The sequence below is a fragment of the Chiloscyllium plagiosum genome, unplaced genomic scaffold (genome assembly GCF_037043375.1).
Source record: "Chiloscyllium plagiosum isolate Xiang-an unplaced genomic scaffold, Cpla_swu_hap1 HiC_scaffold_34, whole genome shotgun sequence".
Taxonomy (NCBI): Eukaryota; Metazoa; Chordata; class Chondrichthyes; order Orectolobiformes; family Hemiscylliidae; genus Chiloscyllium; species Chiloscyllium plagiosum.
This window is the reverse complement of record NW_028270172.1, coordinates 37,287,809-37,303,250: the sequence shown is the minus strand read 5'-3', so window position 1 is coordinate 37,303,250 and position 15,442 is coordinate 37,287,809. Positions and strand designations below refer to the sequence as shown.

At 43.1% G+C, this 15,442-nt stretch overlaps 1 long non-coding RNA gene across 7 annotated transcripts in view; it reads left to right on the top strand.

Moving 5' to 3' along the window:
* The window catches only part of LOC122564380 (uncharacterized), a 224,744-nt gene that overhangs the window by 203,302 nt on the left and 6,000 nt on the right, over positions 1-15,442 (top strand). For 6 of the 7 annotated variants that reach the window (XR_015752876.1, XR_015752877.1, XR_015752875.1 and 3 more), the window contains one exon: positions 2,382-2,505. This is a non-coding gene — a long non-coding RNA (uncharacterized LOC122564380). Of the gene's footprint in view, positions 1-2,381; positions 2,506-3,969; positions 4,124-15,442 lie in introns of all 7 variants that reach the window. The other variant, XR_015752874.1, reaches the window with a different exon arrangement.

Here is a 15,442-nt window from a genome sequence, read left to right as displayed (position 1 = left end):
CGAATCTCCTGTTCCCTGGATGCTGCCTGACCTGCTGTGCTGTTCCAGCAATAAAGTTTCAACTTTGATCTCCAGCATCTGCAGACCTCACTTTCTCCCCGCATTAGTCAGGGGGAAATGTTGAGTAAAAGGGTAGGGGAATAGGTCTGGGTGGGTTACTCTTTGAATGGTTGGTGTGGACTTGCTGGGCCAAATGGCCTGTTTCCACAATGTAGGGATTCTATGATTCTATGACATGGTGTGACTAAATCATCTGGGATACCTTGACAAAATTCAAGCCACCAATCCTTCTTAGTGGTACTAGTCTACGTTACTGCTACCATATGGAGAAGGATGACACAATATCTTTGCAGAATTCAGGCTTAAACTTGATAAACAGGAAAGATTTATTAAATGGCACTAATTACTGAGTTACATTATATCTAAGATAAATGATAACCTCTTGTGAGACATTAGGCTCAACTTTTGTACAAGCACACATTACATTTAGCTACATGGGCTTAGCACTAGAACAGTTCAAATCTAACACTGGACACTCTCTAAGTACACTGCTAGCAACATTGGTCTGGCCAGTGGTTAGTTCCTCTCAGGTACTGCCCTTCTATTCTATAAAGGCAAAATACAGCAGATGCTGAAGATCTGAAATAAACACAGAAGTCACTGGAGAAACTCAGTGGATCTGGCAGCATCTATAGAGACTGAAATAGAGTTAATATTTCGAGTCTGGTCTGACTCTTCATCAGAATAGAATAAGAGCCCTATTATTCTGAAGCTGTGTCTTCTAGTTCAAGTTCTTGGCTTCCCCACAAGAGGAACAATCTTCCAAATATCCACCCAACATGTCTACTTAGGAATAAGGCAAGCTCTCATTCTTCTAAATTACAACAGGTATAGGCCCAATTTTTCAACCTTCAGAAGATAAGCTGGTCCTTATGAGCAGACCTTTTTTTCATGATATCAGTTAACCCTTTCAGATACTAATTGCCTTGTATACCCATACTTCCTATTTGCAAAGAAACCTACTTTGTTGACACTGTGTCTTACAAAAACTATTGACTGTAGGTTTTGCTTCTTGCAAATGGACTTGTAGCAGAAGTACTCAGAAATCCAAGCTCTGCTGCACCTTTTTGTACATTTATAGACAACTGTTTTCCAAGTCACCAGCAAAAGAAAAATTGAACCAGTTGGGTAGAGTGTTTGACAGCTAGAAATGAAAACCACAGCTGTGTTTCTGTTTTCTATTATTAGATACAATTCCAAAGATGGCATTTTCATTTTTGTGGGACTTGAGATTTTTCCATTTTGATATGTTATGCACTTTCAAGAGGCACATGCAAGCTGTCAGTTAGTGTTAGAGCTGCTATTTTGCCTATTTGCTGTAGTGAAGAGCTTTCATTAGTATTTAAATTATTTGAAATGTGTTCATTGATTTAATGCATATTATTGGTGCTTGTACTTTCATGACAAACTAATTAATTAAGCAGAGAATTTCTTGTGGTATTTTACAACTCTGAGTAACACAGGGATGGAGATAATAATTAGCAGGTCTGACAGTTAAATCTTTCAAAGCCAGCAGTTGTAAATTAGGGGGAAAAAAATCAACATTTAAGCAGTCTCTTCAGGCAGTATTACTGTGTCAGAAAGCTGTGTAATGGAATACTTTCTCTTCTAATCCCTTCCAGCACTGTCTTTAAAAGATAGCTATCTATTAAAACTCTTATGTCTGAGCACGCTTCTCATCATCTTTCATTGATATAAACTCTGCATTTATTATAGACATCACTAAAGTCAACTTCTAACGTTGCCCTTTCTCCAGTAAAGAAGCTGCAAAATCACCATTGAGATGAGCATATAATTATATCAGGATAAGTAATTCTCTTAGATATTATTTCAATTTATAATCAATGTAAAAATAAGGAACCAAAAACATAGAACCCACAGTAAAGGCTATTTTGCTCAACTGAACTAAGCTGAATTCCTTCCATTCTACATTATTGCACCCTCTCTCACAATCATTTTCTTCCATCATGTGTAAGCCTTCCCAGTAAAGACAATTCAGGGCATCAGTGCTATCTACTCCAATCATTCCAAATGGTGTGAATTCCATATCTTCACCTTTTATTTTCTAAAAGGATTCCATGTATTTTTTTTTATTCGAGGTTGGTGCCAATCTTGAAATTATGTCTTGCTATTGTGTTCCCCCATAAGCAGAAGCTATTTATCCTCATCTAGTATGATGCACCCCTTCATTAAGGGCCTCTGTCAAGCTTCCGCTTAGCTTAATCTCTTCAAGAGAAAGATTTACCACTTTATGCATGCATGCTTCTCTGAGAAATTGCTCAGAATAGTCTAGTTGTAAATCATTTATGTTCATTTTGCAGCCTGCCAATCTTTGCTCAATGGTAAAGATTTGACTTGAGTCAGAAAGATGTGGATTCAGATTCCACTTTGGAAATCAGCCTTTCACTTCAGTGGTCGAACTGTGGAAGGACTGCTGCCTTTCAGGTGAGACACGAACTTTGAAACCCTATTTCATGTCTTTTAATGGCTGTAAGAAATGCACAACAGAGAAAGGGAGTTCTGTACTGATTAACCGTTATTCCTCAATCAACATTATTAAACAGTAGAATATCTGATCGCTGGTTTATTACTGTTTGCTGGATTTAGCTGTGTGTAAATTAGCTATTGCATTTCTTTATGTGAAGTGACTGCACTTGATTTTTTTTGTTGTAAAGTGATTAGAGATGACAACTTGTGAAAGATGACAAGTTTTTGTTACTTTTTACCTGATTAATGCATCTTTTCTAATCACTAACTGTTCTGTGATAGATCTTATGTTCAAAAACCAAGCATCAAATATACACCTTAAACTGATATATCATATTGCCAGATCTAGGGGATCAGAATCAAAATTTGATCCAATGTAGCTCCTGCAAAATACATTAGTCCATTAAAATTAATTCCAAAACACAGGAATTACATATGGATCTGAATGAGCAAAATTTTAATTTGAAAAATGAGGTCAACATCCTAAAGTTACTAGTGACCAGAAACTAAATTGGACTATCCATATAGATACAGCGGCTACAAGAGTAGGTCAGAGACTAGGAGTCCTGCAGTGAATAACTGTCCTCCTGACTCCCCATGCCTGCGACAATCTTCAAAAACAAGCCAGGAATGTTATGGAATTCTCCCCACTTGCTTGAATAAGTGCAGCTCTAATAACATTCAAGAAATTTAATATCAACCAGGACAAAGCAGCCTATTTAATTGGCATCACAACCACAAGCAATTATTCCCTGAACTACCAATGCATAGTTGGTAGCAATATGCCATCTACAAGATGCACTGCAGGAATTTACCACTGTTTCTTCCAAACTTATGACCATCTAGAAGAGTAAACACCATAGATACATGGGAGACCCACTATATGCAAGTTCCTCTCCACTATCTCACAATGCTGACTTGGAAATATATTGTCATTCCTTCTGTGTCATTGGGTCAAAATCCTGGAATTCTTTTCCTGACTACATTATGGGTGCGCCCATGCCAGATGCACTGCAATGGTTCAAATTCTCAAGGGGAGGCAGGGATGGGCTATTAATGTTGGCTTCACCCATATCCCATAAATGACTTTGTTTTAATCTAGAGTTGAGTCTGTTTTAGACTGATTAAATAAATCTATCTTAATCTATACAGTAAGACATTCAATATGAAATGAGAAGCTTCAAGCTATTTTGGTTGTGCAGGACATAAGACTTCTCACAAATCAGCATGAATTTAATAATATATAAGGCTGCATCATATATAATTCCAAACCTCATCGTCAGTCTTGCTGTGATACATTATGAAGGGGGGATGATATCTCATTCAATATGAGTGAAAGCAATGTTTTTCATTTTATGCTAATATACATGATGTTTACAAACCATCTTACAAAGGTAAACCTGCATGTGATTTAATTGGCAGCTCAGTAATTACTGCAAAATCTTTGGGCTCTGACACCATTCCAGCAATAGTACTGAAGACTTGTGCTTCAGAATTAGCCAGACCCTGAGAGAGGCATTCCAGTACAGACAGCTGCAACACTGGCATCTGCCTGACAATGTGGAAGATTGCCCAGGTATGTCCTATATACAAAAAACAGGGCAAATCCAACCATCCATTGAGTTATGGAACCCTACAATTTACTCCAAATCAATTATGCAATTACAGTCAATATAATTATAGTAACTAAAATATCACTGTTGGTGTGATATTGTCTGAGTGGTCCTATATGTTAGCCCTAGCAACATAAACTATAAAGTCTGGATTCTTGTTACAACTGATATCTTGGAGGTTAACTAACTGTTTACACTGCTATAATATCAGACTTACTCATAGCCTGGCTTCTGTACGTAGTGAATACATTTACTACTTTACTGTTATAAATGCTGCTACTGAAGGTGAAGGGAGCCCCTTTATACTGGAATATCACATGTCTGGATGACATCTAGTTGTCTTGAAGTTACACTGCTTGTCTGGTGTAGCATCCCCCTTTCTGCCCTAACAATCTTTTCCCGTTAAACTTGTACGATGATGCATTGAAATATATGGAGTTGTCATCCTTTGTGAAGAGTGTTTGATTACATGTCATTTGGATATATTTCTTCATAAGACTTGAACATTGCTCATTACAACATCACATGATCTAGATTAGACATGTAGTATCTTTCCACAAATCAATGTGTTTATATGACAATATTGAACTCTTATACATTGTTTTAGTTCAAGCTGGGATAACTCTCTGCATGCTCTTGTCTCATTGTCTGCCTACTTTCTAAAATGTGTCATGGCCCTGTGTTTGGGTGGTGAGAGTGTAGGGGAAAAGAACTACATGGATCCACCTTCCAAACATGAGAGCTGCCAGTGAGTGTAGATTGTTGCCAAAAGGACTAGTACACAGATTTAACATAGCTCTCTGAATGTCTTGACATGTGACTTAATTTTGCAGTATGAACAGTATATCCTGTGTAACTATCTGAGTGAGGATAGAGTCGAAGAGGCAATATGGTGGATCACCCAGTGCCTGCACTGTCTTACTAAAGCACTACAGGCTGTTTGTCAGACACAATTTGTTAAGCAATACTAAACAGACTGAGTGTTAAAGTGTCAACAACCCTCATACTTACATTATTGATTTGTCAGACAAAAGAGAATTCAGTGAAGTAGTCAGTCACCAGTATGTCTGTGAAAATTGGAGCAATAACCATGCCACTGTAGTCATCAAAGTCATGGAGATGAACTTGTGAAAGGCTTTTAGAAGATCATTCTCAATGGCTTGTGGTTGGTTTGAACAATGACATGGTTTGAAGTAGTTATCTATGAAACCGATGTGATACAAAAACTCGAGCAAGGGATTCTCTTGTTATGGACCAGACCAAAATCCCCTCAAATGTATTAAGGAGAAAGCCTGGATCCTAGCTTTTACCCTAATTAAAAGCAAGTGTAAAGCACTGTGTTCCAGATGAGGTTTTAATGGTCACACTACAGAGGAACCTCGATTGTCCGAAAATCTGAATTTCAGATTATCCGAGGAAGATTTCAAGGTCCCATAAGAACATTACGTCAAAGAGGTGTTACCAACACTGGTGCAACGAACGCGTCTTTTGTTTACAATGATTAGAAGTGAACTCAGCTTACTGAAATACTGCCGAGAACAGTCCTGGACATTAATGGGAGCCCAGGCACCATCTCCAAATGACTGACCACCCTCCCTTTCTCCAGATGAAGACAGACAGAATGACAGTCTATGCAAATTCAGAGCACTGAATATTCTCAAATAAAGATTCCAGATAACCTCTCCAACATTGTCCTGTACAGGGCAGAGTGGGAAATGATCAAAAAGTTGCAGTAACAAGGTGTGTGTGTGTGTGTGTGTGTGTGTGTGTGTGTGTGTGTGTGTGTGTGTGTGTGTGTGTGTGTGTGTGTGTGTGTGTGTGTGTGTGTGTGTGTGTGTGTGTACGTGTGTGTGTGGGGTTATATGTGTGCGTGTGTGTTTGTGTGTGGGGCTACGTGTGTGGGGCTACGTGTGTGCATGGCTATGTGTGTGTGTGTGTGTGTGTGTGTGGGGCTACGTGTGTGTGTGTGTGTGTGGGGCTACGTGTGTGTGTGTGGCTATGTGTGTGTGTGTGTGTGTGTATATGTATGTGTGTGTATGTGTGAAGAGATAAGAAGCATCTGGCCACTTCACTTCATCCGCTGGCTGGAAACGTGGAGAGTTGAAAGCACACAGGGTGAGGGGGGTGCTTTCATTTCATGCTTAACTCATCCTCTAAAGTTGATTGAGGATGTAACTAGCAGAATTGATCAGGACTTCAGCTCTGATTGGATGCTGACTGACCCACTGAGATCATCAGCATTGGTTGTTTTTTCTTCGGGAGACCTAATGGATGTGGTGTATTTGGATGTCAAGAAGGCTTTGACTTTACGAGGCTGGTGGACAAATTGAAAGCATGCTTGGTTGGGGGCAATATACTGGTATGGATTGAGAATTTGTTGATAGATGGGAAGCAGAAAGTGGAAATAAATTGGCCTTTATCTGGGTGGCAGGCAGTGATTAGTAGGGTACTGCAGGAACCAGTACTTAGGGCCCAACAATTCATGAAATATATAACGATTTTGAAGGGGTCAACTTTGCTCAGTTGGCATGACTGGTTGGTTTGTGAAGCAGTGAGACGCCAACAGTATGGGTTCAGTTGCCATGAACGCTTGATATTACCATGAATGACTCTCCCTCTCAACCTCTCCCCTTGCCTGAGGCATGTGACCCTCCAGTTAAATCGCCATCAGGTTAAATCGCCATCAGTCATCTCTCTCTAATGAGAGAGCAGCCCTATGGTCTGGTATGACTTTGGTTACACGATAGCAAATGATTTGGGTGGGTTGACCAAATGCAATATTTCCAAATTTGCTGATGGCCAAAAACTAGATGGAATTGCAGTTTGAGAGGAGGATATAAGAAGGCTTCACTATGATATAGACAAGTTGAATATGTTGGCAAACAGATGGCAGATGCTGTATAAATGAGAAGTCATACATTTCAATGTGAAAACAGAAAGGCAGAGTATTATTTAAGTTGTAGTCCATTGAAAAAATATGGATGTACAAAGGGACCAGGATGTCCTTGCAGACTGGTCACTGAAATAAGTCAGGGTAAAAACAAGGACTGCAGATGCTGGAAACCAGATTCTAGATTAGAGTGGTGCTGGAAAAGCACAGCAGTTCAGGCAGTATCCGAGGAGCTGGAAAATCAATGTTTGGGGCAAAAGCCCTTCATCACTGAAAGTGGACAGACATGTGAAGCAAGTAATTAGGGAGACAAATGGTATGTCAACCTTTTTACAAGAGGATTTGAGTACAGAAGTAGGGAGGCCTTACTAAGTTGTACAGGGACTTGATAAGACTGCACCTAGAGTATTTTATGCAGTTTGGTCTCACTGTGTTGACGGGATATACTTGCCACAGAGAAAGTGGTGCAGAGGTTCACTAGGCAGATACTGGAGTTGGCAGGACTGTTGTGTGAGGAGAAATTGGTTTGAGTGGGCCTGTATTTGCTAGACTTTAGAAGGACAAAAACGGATCTGATTCAAATGTATACAATTCTAACAAGGCTGGCAGACTAGATGCAGGGAGGATGTTTTCCCTGATGAGAGTATGGAACCAGGAGCCACTATATGGGGTGGGCCATATAGAATTGAGATGAGGAAACATTTATTTTACTCAGAAGGTGGGCAACCTATAGAATTTGCTAGCACCGAAGGCTGTGGAGGCCGGGTCTCCGAGTATATTCAAGGAAGGGGTTGACAATTTATTTGGAAATTATTTGCATCAAGGGCGATGGAGAGAAAGTGGGAATATGGCAATGAGAGAGATGATCATATTGAAAGAATTGAAGGAATGCACTGTGCCTGAGGATTGCTGCCTGTCAGTTGCAAAGGCTATTTTGGTATACAAAGGAGTTAACTGCAAGGATAGCTGTTTAGTCTCATTGGAACCTATCCTGCTTCTCCTTGTGGTTATATAAATAGTTCTGAGCCTCGTCCATAATTCTGTCAGTGCTCACTTCCAAAATGAGAAGTTTTGTTTAACTTTTGTGAACACTGCTGAGCTAAAGCAGGCCAACATGCCATGGAAATTAAAATGAGAATTAGTTCTCTTGTCCCATGTACTCACATGAGGGCATTGAAGAGTTTACAAAGTCACCACCTACAGCACCATCTTAGGTACAAAGGTACCGAGAAAAATAAAGAAATAAAAATTTCAGCATTGTAGTCCTTCAATTACAGTCCATCTTAGGAACAAGGTACCTCGGTACAAAACCTTAGGGTTAAATTAGCTGAGAAAAGGAAAAGTAAAAAAAAAAGGTTCAGCATTACAGTCTCTCAGTGCCAGGCCTCATCTCTAGCCCACGCTGGGATCTCACCTACAGGCCACGCTGGGACCTCGCCTCCAGGCCACGCTGGGACCTCACCTCCAGGCCACGCTGGGACCTCGCCTCCAGGCCACGCTGGGACCTCGCCTCCAGGCCACGCTGGGATCTCACCTACAGGCCACGCTGGGACCTCGCCTCCAGGCCACGCTGGGACCTCACCTCCAGGCCACGCTGGGACCTCACCTACAGGCCACGCTGGGACCTCGCCTCCAGGCTACGCTGGGACCTCACCTCCAGGCCACGCTGGGACCTCACCTCCAGGCCACACATGGACGTCACCTCCAGACCATGCCGGGACCTCACTTCCAGGCCACACCAATACCTCACCTCCAGGCAACACCCAGACCTCACCTCTAGGCCACGCTGGGATCTCATCTCCAGGCCATACTGGGACCTCACCTTCAGGCCACGCTGAGACCTCACCTCCAGGCCCTGCTGTGACCTCACCTCCAGGCCACTCCCGGACCTCACCTCCAGGGCATGCCGGGACCTCACCTCCAGGGCACACCCGGACCTCATCTCCAGGCCATGCTGTGACCTCACTTCCAGGCCACACCAATACCTCACCTCCAGGCAACACCCAGACCTCACCTCTAGGCCACGCTGGGATCTCATCTCCAGGCCACGTTGGGACCTCACCTGCAGGCCACACAGGGACCTCACCTGCAGGCCACACGAGGACCTTACCTCCAAACCACATTGGGACCTCACCTCCAGGCCATACTGGGCCCTCACCTCCAGGCCGCACCAGGATCTCGCCTCCAAACCACGCTGGGACCTCACCTCCAGGCCACGCTGGGACCTCACCTCCAGACCATGCTTGGGATCGCACCTCCAGGCCACACTGGGACCTCACTGCCAGGCCATGCTGGGACCTCACCTCCAGGCAACACCGGGACCTCACCTCCAGGCCACGCTGGGACCTCACCTCCAGACCACACTGGGACCTCACCTCCAGGTCACTCTGGTACTCACCGTCAGTCCATGCTGGGACCTCACGTCCAGGGCACACCCAGACTTCACCTCCAGGCCACGCTGGGACCTCACCTCGAGGCCACATCCAGACCTCACCTCCAGGCCACGCTGGGACCTCACCTCCAGGCCATGCTGGGGCCTCATCTCCAGGCCATGCTGGGACCTCACCTCCAGGCCACGTTGGGACCTCACCTCCAGGCCACACCGGATCTACCTCCAGGCCACGCTGGGACCTCACCTCCAGGCCATGCTGTGACTTCACCTCCAGGCCACACCAATACCTCACCTCCAGGCAACACCCAGACCTCACCTCCAGGCCACGCTGGGACCTCGCCTCCAGACCACACTGGGACCTCACCTCCAGGCTACTCCGGGATCTCACCTCCTGGCCATGCTGGGACTTTGCCTCCAGGCCACACTGGGACCTTGCCTCCAGGTCACACTGGGACCTCACCTCCAGGTCACGCTGGGACCTCACCTCCAGGCCATGCTGGGACCTCACCTCCAGGCCACGCTGGGGCCTTGCCTCCAGGCCACACTTGGACCTCACTGCCAGGCCATTCTGGGACCTCACCTCCAGGCCACGCTGTGACTCACCGTCAGTCCATGTTGGGGCCTCACCTCCAGGCCATGCTGGGACTTATCGCCAGGCCAAGCTGGGACTTACCGCCAGGCCATGCTGTGACTCACCGCCAGGCCACACTGGGATCTCACCTCCAGGCCACGCCAATACCTCACCTCCAGGCCACATTGGGACTACACCTTCATGACCCATCGAATCCCAGCTGTTGGCCTCTTGCAGCACTACTCTAGTCACCATGCTCTACTGCCCTCATAAGCTCACTGAGCTCGTGAGCTCAGGCTCTGGGCCTACCGAAGCTGGGAGTCCTCAATCCTGCCACCACTGCTGCCTTCATGAAGAATCATGTGAGACCCAGCTGTTCATTTAGTTAAAGGAAACAAGCAAGGGTAATCTTTGAAACTATCATTGCTTTCATGAAACAGCAAGTAACATTTTCAATTCTCTTTGTTCTCATTAAAATATACTGCCTGGGAGCTGACTGTTATGTTGATTGAATGGCTCTAGATTGAATATTTATACAAATAAATGAAAGTGAGAGTTAATGTTCACAGTTTTAAGGCCAGCATCCTTGAATTTCCATTGTCAATGCCAATAATTTATAATAGTATCAAGTGAGTGGAAGCCATGAAGCTATTCAAAATGCATTTTACATTGGAGCATTTAGGTGGTCAAGATCCTGAAGAAGAATTAGAGGAAATGGCAATCTCCTGCATAAATGTACTGCCCCAATGACCTTGTTATGTTGTCTGTTAGAAAATTGTCATTTGCCCCTTTCTGTTGTAAAATACTGAACTAAAATACTTATCCAACTATAGCAGAGGGCTGTGCTGCTCAGTAGTGCAATGAATTCTTTTCCCTTCTCAACTGAACCACTGGACTGGTGACTGGGTAACCACATCAGTTGAAATAAGCAGCATAACTCATCCTGATTTGCCTGCCACTGACCATGGGAGTATTCCCATAAGCTTCCACTCTTTGGCTTCTTGGGAACCACAAAGACTGATGGATGATGACCAGTGCTATTGTACAGTGACTTGCATCTAAACCCCTTTGTCTTGCTTGAGGCAGGAATAATTCTTGCTGATCAATTCAAAATGGAAGTATAATGGTGAATGGCCAATGCTAAATGATAGTGTGGTTAGAATCTTACGGGATCTGAGCAACACGGGCTATTGCAAGATATTTGGCAGAATCAGGTAACAAGCGGTTAATTATTACATAGAGAATCAAATCTAAGCTGAGAATCTGGAAAATGGGAAGACTTATTGGTCAGGGCAAATATATTCTTCCCATTCGGTGTCAGTTAGCTCAGTTGGTTGGGTGGCTGGCTTATGATGTAATGTGGGTTCAATTCCTCTGACTGAGATCACAATGAAGGTTCCACCTTCTCAACCTTGCCTCTTGCCTACAGCTTAGCAACCCTCAAGTTAAACCCACCACCAGTCATTTCTCTCTAACAAGAAAGTGAGACTATAATGACATTGCCTATTCCTCCCATTGTATAGAGACTGGGAACACTATACTTTATGGCTAATGAAAGGATTTTTTGGGTCTTGTCCAGAATACTTAGAAGGCTCAAGGATGAATACATCATAAATATTCGAGAAGGTTTTAATAAAAACATCCATTTCTGTACTAACCACAGAGCAGAATATTGGATGTAGGTTTGCTCGCTGAGTTGGAAGATCCGTTTTCAGACATTTTATCACCATACTAGGTAACATCTTCAGTGAGCCTGCGAATAAAGTACTGGTGGGTGTAGTCTGCTTTCTATTTATATGTTTGGGTTTCCTAGGCTTGGTGACATTATTTCCTATGGTGATGTCATTTCCTGTTTTTTTTCTCAGGCGTGGTAACTGGGATCCAAGTCAACGTGTTTGTTGGTAGAGTTCCGGTTGGAATGCCATGCTTCTAGGAATTCAATGAGTATCTCTGTTTGGCTTGTCCGAGGATGGATGTGTTGTCCCAGTCGATGTAGTGTCCTTCCTCATCCATATGTAAGGATACTAGTGAGAGTGAGTCATGTCGTTTTTTTTTGGTTAGTTGATGTTCATGTACCCTGGTGGCTAGTTTTCTGCCTGTTTGTGCAATGTGGTGTTTGTTACAGTTCTTGCAAAGTATTTTGTAAATAACATTAGTTTTGCTTGTTGTCTGTATAGGGTCTTTCAAGTTCATTAGCTGCTGTTTTAATGTGTTGGTGGGTTGGAAACCCAAACATATAAATAGAAAGCAGCAATTATCAATAGTGCTTCGCCCGAAGGCCCACTGAAGATGTTACCTAGTAGGGTGCTGAAACATCTGGAAATGAACCTTCCAGCTCAGCGAGCAAACCTACATCCAGAACCTCAATCTGAGCTACAAATCTTCTCAAAACTCGCTAGCAGAATATTATCAACTTGTCATGTGTAATGATACAGGATTAATTCATGATCACATAGTAAAGTATTCTCCGTTGGGTAAGAGTGATCATGACGTGAAAGAATTCCATATTCTGTTTGAGGGTGAGAAATGTGGATTTGAAACTAATAGCTTAAACTTACATTAGGCGATTACAAAGGAATGGGGACAGAGTTGATTAAAATGGAATGAGAGAAAAGATCAAATGGTAAGACAGTGGAGAGGCAGTGGTAGATACTTCAGGAGATATTTTATAACTCTCAATGAAGGTACATTTAATTGACAATGAAAGACACTTCAAGATGACGTCACCACTCATGGATAACTAAGGAAGTTAAGAATGGTTTCAAACTAAAAGAAAATATTTACAAAGCTGCAAAGAATAGTGGTAGGCCAGACAAAAAGTTAGAAACCAAAATATATAAAACAGACAATAAATGCTTTTAGATTAGATTATCTACAGTATCGAAAAGGGCCTTCGGCCCAACAAGTCCACACCAACCTTCCGAAGGGTAATCCACCAAGACCCATTCCCCTGCCCGATATTCACCCCTGACTAATGCACCTATCACTATGGGCAATTTAGCATGGCCAATTCACCCGACCTTTGGATTGTGGGAGGAAACCCACGCAGAAATGGGGAGAATGTGCAAACTCCACACAGACAGTCGCCCGAGGCAGGAATCAAATCCAGGTCCCTGGCACTGTGACGCAGCAGTGCTAACCACTGAGCTACCATGCCACCCCCTTGTAAGCCTTTTAGAGATATAGAATCATAGTCATAGAGATGTGCAGCATCGAAACAGTCCCTTCAGTTGCCGACCAGATACCCTAAATTAATCTAGTCCCATTTCCCAGCACTTGGCCCATATCCATCTAAACCTTTCCTATTCATCTACCCATCCAGATGCCCTTTAACTGTTGTCATTGTACAAGCCTCCATCACTTCCCATGGCAGCTTGTTCCACCCTCTGTATGAAAATATTACTCCTTACGTCCCTTTTAAATCTTTCCCCTCTTACCCTGAACCAATGCACTCTAGTTTTGGACTCCTCTACCCTGAGGAAAAGACTCTGGTTGTTCACCCTGTCCATGCCCCTCATGATTTTATAAACTTCTGTAAGATCACCCCTTCGCCTCTGATACTCTGGGGAAAACAGCCCCAGCCTATTCAGCCTCTCCAATAGCTCAAACCCTTCAATCCTGGAAACATCCTTGTAAATCTTGGCTGAACCCTTTCAAGTTTCACAACATCCAATAGCAGAGAGACCAGAATTGAACGCAGTATTCCAGAAGTGGCTTAACCAATGTCCTGTACAATCATAACATGACCTCTCAACTCCTAGACTCAATGCTCCGACCAATAAAGGCAAGCATACCAAACACCGCCTTCACTATCCTGTCTACAAGATAATTAGGGGTTTAGATAGGGTCGACAGTGAGAATCTTTTTCCACGTATGGAGTCAGCTATTACAAGGGGGCATAGCTTTAAATTAAGTGGGGGTAGGTATAGGACAGATGTTAGGGGTAGGTTCTTTACTCAGCGAGTCGTGAGTTCATGGAATGCCCTGCCAGTAGCAGTGGTGGACTCTCCCTCATTATGGGCATTTAAGCGGGCATTGGATAGGCATATGGAGGATAGTGGGCTAGTGTAGGTTAGGTGGGCTTGGATCGGCGCAACATCGAGGGCCGAAGGGCCTGTACTGCGCTGTATTCTTCTATGTTCTATGTTCTACCTGGGACTCCATTTTCAAGGAGCTGCAAACCTGCCATCTAAGGTCACTTTGTTTGTAGAACCTTACCATTAAGTGTATAAGTCCTGCCCTGAATTGCCTATCCAGAATGCAGCACCTTGCATTTATCTAAATTAAACTCAATCTGCTACTCCTTGTCTGATCTGATCAAGGTCCCCATTGTACTGTGAGGTAACCTTCTTCACTGACCTCTACAGCTCCAATTTTGGTGTCATCTGCAAACCGACTAACCCTACCTCATATATTCACAACCAAATCATTGATATAAATGACGAAAAGCAGTGGGTCCAGCATAAGTGGATCCTTGTGTTGGCCTCAGGCCCCCAGTCTGAAAAGAAAAAGGGAGCAAACAGCTAAAATGAGGCTTTGTCTTTTAAAGGACAAGTCTGGGAATTAATAATGGGAAAGAAGAAAATACAAGATACTTAGATATAGAATGCTTGCTCAATATTCACAATGAAAGGGACTAAAAGCATTTCAGCATTCCAAAACTTCCTAGATTCTGGAAAGCACCTTACAGATTAGAAAACTACAAATGAGACACCACTATTCAAGAAAAGAGAGAGACAGAAAGCAAGAAAATACAGGCTAGTTAACCTAACGACTATCTTTGAGAAAATACTGTAATGCATTATTAAGGAGATATTAGAAAGATGTTTAGAAAAATCATGATACAATATAGAGTTTGACTTATAAGAGGAGGCTGAATGTGCGAGGATTCATTTCACTGGAGCGTAGGAGGTTGAGGTTTATAAAGGTTTATAAAATCATAAGGGGTAGAGATAAGGTGAATGGGAGGTGTCTTTTCCATAAGAATTAGTTTCAAGATTAAGGAGCATATTTTTTAAGGTGAGAGAAAAAAGATTTAAAGAAAGACATGAGGGGCAATTATTTTACGCAGACAGTGGTTTGTGTCTGGAATGAACTACCAGAGGAAGTGGTGGATGTGGCAACCGTTACAATGTTTAAAGGACATTTGGATAAGTACATGAATAAGAAATGTTTGGAGGGATGTGGACTAAGCACAGACAGGCGGGACTAGTTTAGTTTGGGATTGCGTTCGGCATGGAATGGTTGGACCAAAGGATCTGTTTCCATGCTGAATGACTCTATGACTCCATGAAAATCAGGCAGAGTCAACGATAGTTTTGGGAAAAGGAATTATGTTTGAAAAATGTTGTTCTTTGAGAATATAAGATGCAAGGTGTAATGTATTTGGAAATCCAAAATGCTACTGTACACATAAGTGCTCATTTTAT